We start from the raw sequence: 7,436 nt of genomic DNA on the forward strand, positions 1-7,436 counted from the left end.
GAGATAACAATTGTTCTATGTGCTATGCACGATACGTGTTGCGGCCAGGCAGGATGGCTCTTGCAAGTTGTTTATGCGGTGATGCTCCGGCTTGTAGTTAAGCCAGCAACCAAGCATTTTCACATATAATGCCTTGTTGGACTCTTTTTGTAAGGAGGGGAGGGTGGATCAGGTTCTCAGCCTTCTCAGGGATGGAGGTGTGTCCCAGTAGGTGCTTGTAGATTGATGTCAGGTATGATGTGGTGATTAGTGTGCTAGCCAGGATAGGCAGGATGGAGAAGGCAGTCCAACTTCATTGATTGAATTTGGTTGTCCAAATGAGCTTCAACTTTCATGTGTAGTCCACTTATTGCACGTTGTTTTCAAGAGGTTCTGTTGAGAAGACTGGAGCACTGCAAATTGGAGACGGGGAATGAAGGCATTTCCCATTTTCTCTAAGCAAATGGCATAGAATGCAATGATGGGCTATTTGAAAGCGGGGGACATGTGCAGGAGGCTTGTAATTAAAGTGTGGAAATGAGGGGAGTTGGATCGCTGCCAGATTTGGTTCCATACAATTCTATTATGAATGGGTGTTGTAAGGAAATGGAATACGTCTCCAACGTATCTATAATTTTTGCTTGTTCCATGCTATTATATTATCATTCTTGGATGTTTTACAATCATTTCATAGCAATTTTATATCATTTTTGGGACTAACCTATTGACATGGTGCCCAGTGCTAGTTGTTGTTTTTGCTAGTTTTTTTCTTCGCAAAATATCAGTACCAAACGGAGTCCAAACGCAGCGAGACTTTGGACTCCGTTTATTTTGCCGCGGTCCGTGGGGAGCAAAATTGGAGTCCAAAATGAATATTAGTACCAAACAGATAGCGGTCGATGTGTGGAGTAATAGTAGTAGATGCAGGAATGAGTCGGTCTACTAATCTTGCACACGATGCCTATATTCATGATCATTGCCTTGGATACTGTCATAATTATTTGTTCTTCTATCAATTGCCCAACAGTAATTTGTTTACCCACCGTGTGTTATTTTTTGAGAGAAGCCACTAGTGAAATCTACGTCCCCCGGGTCTATTCTTTATCATATTTGTTTTGAGATCTATTTTTATCTTTTATTTTTAGATCTATTATTCCAACACTGCGAAATACCTTGCTGCACTTTTTTAGTACTTATTTTATTTCGTGATTTATCGAGAGATATTTATCCAATCTACCACAATTATTCTCCCATCAACTTGACAATTTCTGGCGCCATTACCCAGTAGGGATTGACAACCCCTCATACGTGTCGGGTTGCAAGTATTTGTTCTTTGTGTGTAGATAATGTTTACAAAGTGTTGCTTGGTTTTCTTACTGGATTGATACCTTGGTTTCATAACTGAGGTAAATACCTAGCGTAGCTGTACTGTATCATCCCTTCCTCTTTGGGGAAATACCGACGCAGTCTCAAGCGACATCAAAAGGAATTTCTCGCACCGTTGCTGGGTAGACATCATCAGCATCTATCAAGTTCCTAATCACAAATCTCATCTCCTTGAAATTTACATTATTTGCCATTTGCCTCTCGTTTTCATCTCCCCCACTTCACAAAAATATGTGCCTTCTTTTTATTTTCCTTTTTCTCGTTAGATCTCTTATTTGCTATCTTTGCTTGTGTTACCATGTGTCTTCTATTTGTGTAGCGACCCGACCTCAAACGGTCAAGTCTCTGTGCTTCAGTGTCATCCCTGGATCGGTAATGCTGACACACACAGTACTCGAGGATTTATAACAGAGTAGCAATCACACACTTATTACATCGAATGTCTCCAAAGAGAACTTATTACAATAAATATGGCTTAAGGCCATCTAATACGATAACCGTGGAAGGCTTGGAAGATAAAGTGAGTCCATCAACTCCAACGGCATAGCTGAGCTGCACAGCAACGACCTAACGAACCTTACTCCTCGTATGAAAAGTCTGCAACATAATACGTTGCAGCCCGAAACGGGTCAGCACATGGAATATGCTGGCAAAATAACACATGAGAGCAAGAACAGAATAATGCTATCACTACATGCATATTTGGCTGGTGGAAAGCTCTAGGGTTATAGTTTTGCGAAAAGCCAATTTTTTCCTACAACAAAAGAATAGATTTTATTTTAACTATCATGGTAGTTGAAACATCATTGAGAAGGTTCCTCCAACTCAATCCCAATTAAAGTAATTATCAACCCAACAATATTAATTTAGAGTGATGAGACACATAAGATAATCCAAGTACTAGATACTCAAGATTAGTCCATAACCGGGGACACGACTAACCATGATTAGTTTATACACTCTGCAGAGGTTTGCACACTTTTCCCCACAAGACTCGATCGCCTCCGTTGAATTTCTCGCACTACCTGATGTTTTAGAAATGGATGACCGAGACACAGTCTTTCAGAAATATTAACTCTTTACTTCGGGCAGACCATACCAAACCTACAATCCCACAACTTGCTGATCCACCTCTTCAAGAGCTTCACGTAACTTACTCAACTATGCTAGAGCCCATAATAGCTTGTGGCTGCACATGGAAGTTTCTAGCATGAATAATCTCAGTTCCCTTTGAGCCTGGGTGGCGGTCCATAGGAAGATCACACGGGTACTCCAGGATTTCCAAAAATACAGGCAACACTGCGTACTCCATGTGCCTCAATCCACCCAGATGTGCATTTAAGTTGCCACCTTAAGTTGAACCATTAATTAACAATCTCACATCTGTCATGGATTTCACTCACCCAAACCACGTCTACGAGCATAGCATAGCAATATAAGCAACGCGTAGAAGTAACTCCCAAGGGTTTGAATGTAACAGGGTAATAGGTTCTACCTCATCAACTACTTCCCAACCCACATGTTAATGACATCCTAACCATGCAATGTTTGAGGATTGGAACTAATGCATAAAAACTGGGTGATAAAGGGTATGATCAAAGTGTTACTTGCCTTGCTGACGATCCGCGTAACCTAGAGACTCCAAATAACACGCTTCGCACTCCGGGAATTCTATCGCAAACAAACAAAAGCAATCAAGCTAAGAAAACATGGGTAAATCTCAAATAAGAGAATCTAACTAGAAAGTTCAACTTAAGAACTCCGGTTTGCAAAAAGAATCAAATCGAACGGAGCAACAAAACTCAAACGACGAAAGAAACAAGATCCGTTTACTAATCAGGACCTAGGTCAAATTTTACAGTAGCAAAAACTTGTTCAAGTTGGTTAAGCGGAAAGAGGGTCTCGAGACGAAGATCTAGGCATTTTAATCGCCTGATTCTGACTAACGAGCGAAAAGATAAACTAGAACGAAAATCAGATAAGAAATCGCGATAGAAGTAATCGCAGAATAATCCGATAAAAAGAAAACTGACGAACAGGCTAACGAATAGCGTTTGTTATCTGTAACTAACGGACGAAAACCGTTCATTAAAACGAACGTATGGACGAACGTCCGCTAAAAGAAAAACCGGCGAACCGAGAAAAAAAACTAGGGTTTCTTTAAAAAAAACCAGATTGGTTTTCTAAAAAACGGTGGCTACCTCGTCGGTCTGGCGAGGCGCGGCGGCGATGGCAGGGCGAGGCGCGGCAGCAGTGAGGCGGCGCGGCAGCGGCGGCAGGGTGGCGCGGCACGGGCGAGGCGGCACAGCAGGGCGGCGAGGCGGCGCGGCGCGGCACGGGCGGGGCTACGGGCGGCGGGTGGTGGTGGCGGTGGTGGCAGGGTGGGTATATAAGGAGGGGGTAGTGCCTTGGGGGAGGGGGCACGACGCGGCAACGGAGTCCGAGCCAGACTCCTGTTCGGCGGCGGCGGCGGCGGCGACGCGGTCTCCCACTAGGAGATGGTGGCGTGGGGAGGTGGGCCAGTGCTGGGCTTCGGCCCAGCTAGGCCTAGGCGCGTTTTTTTAATAATTCCGCCGAAACTCAGAAAAATCCTAGAAAATAAAATAAAATTCTAAAAAAATGCCAAAACATTTTTTCTTCGTCTAAATAAAATATTTAGAACGAGATGAACATTTTCTTGGCCCTAAAATGCAAGTTTGAAAATGTGCAATTTTTCTAATGCAAACAAAATTGCAATAAAATCCAAATAAAAGCAAAAAATTGATTTTAATATTTTTCCTCTAATATTTCATTTATTTTGGAGATGTCATATTATCTCCTCTCATATGTTTATATGAAATATTTTCGGAGAGAAAAATAATTAAAATCTAAAATCCTCGTTTCAATATTTGATAAAAATCAAATATGAAATCCGGGGAAATCCCCAACTCTCTCCGAGGGTCCTTGAGTTGCTTAGGATTTCGAGGATCGCGAGACGAAATGCAATAAAATATGATATGCAAGAATGATCTATGTATAACATTCCAAATTGAAAATTTGGGATGTTACAAACCTACCCCCCTTAAGATGAATCTCGCCCTCAAGATTCGAGTTGGCTAGAAAATAGGTGTGGCTGGTCCTTGCGAAGATCATCCTCTCGTTCCCATGTGGCTTCATCCTTGGTATGGTGGCTCCACTGAACTTTGCAAAACTTAATGACCTTGCTGTAGGTGACTCGACTAGCAAACTCCAAAATCTTGACTGGCTTCTCCTCATAAGTCAAGTCATTGTCCAACTGAATCGCCTCCAAGGGTACGATATCTCTTAGTGGTATGTCGGCCAACTCAGCATGGCACTTCTTCAACTGGGAAACGTGAAACACATCGTGAACTCTTGACAATCCTTCAGGTAACTCCAACTTGTAGGCAACTTCTCCCATCCGTTCCAAAACACGATACGGTCCTACAAATCTCGGGGCTAACTTTCCCTTAACTCCAAAACGTTTCAATCCTCGCAAAGGCGATACTCGCAGATATGCCCGGTCTCCAATTTCATGGGTTACCTCCTTGCATTTCGAATCAGCATAACTCTTCTGTCTGGACTGAGCTATCTTCAGTCTATCCCGGATCAGTTTAACCTTCTCCTCGGACTCTTTGATCAAGTCTGGTCCAAACAATTGTCGGTCTCCGACTTCATCCCACATCAATGGTGTTCTGCACCTTCGTCCATACAGGGCTTCGAATGGTGCCATCTTCAAACTGGCTTGGTAACTGTTGTTGTATGAGAACTCTGCGTAAGGCAGATTGTCATCCCAACTAAATCCATAATCGAGTGCGCAGGCTCTCAACATGTCCTCCAGAATCTGATTGACTCTCTCAGTCTGTCCATCCGTCTGCGAATGAAATGCTGTACTGAACTCCAATCTTACTCCCAAAGTCTGGTGCAGCTGATGCCAAAACTTTGAGGTAAACTGCGTTCCTCTATACGATACGATGGTCCTAGGAACTCCATGCAGACATACGATCCTGGTCATATATATCTTGGCCAACTTTGCACTAGTATAATTTGTTTTCACGGGGATAAAGTGTGCCACTTTGGTCAAACAGTCAACTACAACCCATATAGAATCATATCCTGATTTGGTCCTGGGTAATCCGGTGATAAAATCCATGCCAAGTTTATCCCACTTCCATTCGGGTATCAGCATAGGCTGTAACAGTCCTGCTAGCTTTTGATGCTCTGCCTTCACTCTCTGACATACATCACATATAGCCACATACTCAGTGATATCCTTCTTCATCCCTGTCCACCAGAAACATTCCTTCAAATCCAAATACATCTTGGTGTTTCCGGGGTGTATCGAGTATGGTGATTCATGAGCCTCCTGAAGTATTAACTTCCTGATTTCCGTGTTATTGGGCACATAAACACGGTCCTCAAACCATAAGGTGTTGTGTTCATCCTCACGAAAACCTTGGGCCTTTCCTTCGCTCATTTTCTCCTTTATCTTGGCAATCTCTTTGTCATCCTTCTGAGCTTCTCGAATCTTTCCTAACAATGTAGACTGCACCTCCATTGTTGCAACAAAACCTCTAGGAACAATCTCCAATCGAAGGTCCCAGAGATCCTCTGCTAACTCCTCCGGCAATCCCGTGCTTATAGGGTATTAGCATAACTCTTCCGGCTCAAGGCATCTGCTATGACATTGGCCTTTCCTGGATGATAATGAAGCTTCATGTCATAATCCTTTATGAGCTCCAACCATCTTCTCTGCCTAAGGTTCAGCTCCTTCTGGGTGAAAATGTACTTCAAACTCTTATGATCCGTGTACACATCACAATGGTTTCCAATAAGGTAATGTCTCCAAGTCTTCAACGCATGCACTACGGCTGCTAGCTCCAAATCATGCGTGGCATAATTTAACTCATGTGGTTTTAGTTGTCGTGAGGCATACGAAACAATTCTTCCATCTTGCATAAGCACACTTCCAAGTCCTAAGCGAGAGGCATCGCAATATACTTGAAAATCCTTACGTATATCTGGCAATATCAGCACTGGGGCTGTAGTCAAACGTTTCTTCAACTCCTGGAAACTTTCCTCACAATCTTCCGTCCATTTAAACTTGGTATCCTTCTTCAATAATTCTGTCATCGGCTTTGCAGTCTTTGAAAAATTCTCAATGAATCTAGGGTAGTATCCTACAAGTCCAAGAAAACTGTGGATCTCGCTAATTGAAGTGGGTGCCAACCATTCAGTGACGGACTGAACCTTGGTGGGGTCTACTGCTATACCTTCTCATGATATAACATGTCCAAGGAATCCGACTTCCTTCAACCAAAACTCGCATTTGCTGAACTTGGCATATAACTGATGTTCCCTGAGTTTCTCGAGAACTAATCACAAATGCTCCTTGTGTTCCTCTTCATTCTTCGAATATACCATTATATCATCAATGAACACCACAACAAACTTATCCAAATATTCCATGAACACCTTGTTCATCATGCTCATGAAATAGGCAGGGGCGTTAGTCAGTCCAAATGACATGACCGTATATTCGTATAGCCCGTACCGTGTGGTGAAGGCTGTCTTTGGTATATCCTTCTCTCGTATCTTCAACTGATGATATCCTGATCGTAGATCGATCTTCGAAAACACCTTAGCTCCTTGCATCTGGTCAAACAGATCACTGATCATCGGCAATGGGTACTTGTTCTTGATCGTCACTTCATTCAATGCCCGATAATCAACAACCATTCTTAGGGACTTATCCTTCTTCTCAACCAAAAGCACTGGGGCTCCCCATGGTGATGAACTCCGTCGAATGTAACCTTTCTCCAATAACTCCTTGATATGTTTCTTAATCTCCTCCAGATCATTCGCGGGCATCCTATAGGGTCTCTTGGATATTGGCCCTGTGCCTGGCAATAGCTCTATCAAAAACTCAATATCTCGATCTGGTGGCATGCCTGGTAATTCCTCTGGGAAAACATCCGGGTAATCCTTTACTACAGGCACTTTCTCCTGAACAACTCCCGTGAGGGTATTTACTTGGCTACTTCTTGGCGCATGCCTAGATATATATTTGATCC

The sequence above is a fragment of the Triticum urartu genome, chromosome 4, assembly GCF_003073215.2.
Source record: "Triticum urartu cultivar G1812 chromosome 4, Tu2.1, whole genome shotgun sequence".
In the NCBI taxonomy this organism is placed as follows: domain Eukaryota; kingdom Viridiplantae; phylum Streptophyta; class Magnoliopsida; order Poales; family Poaceae; genus Triticum; species Triticum urartu.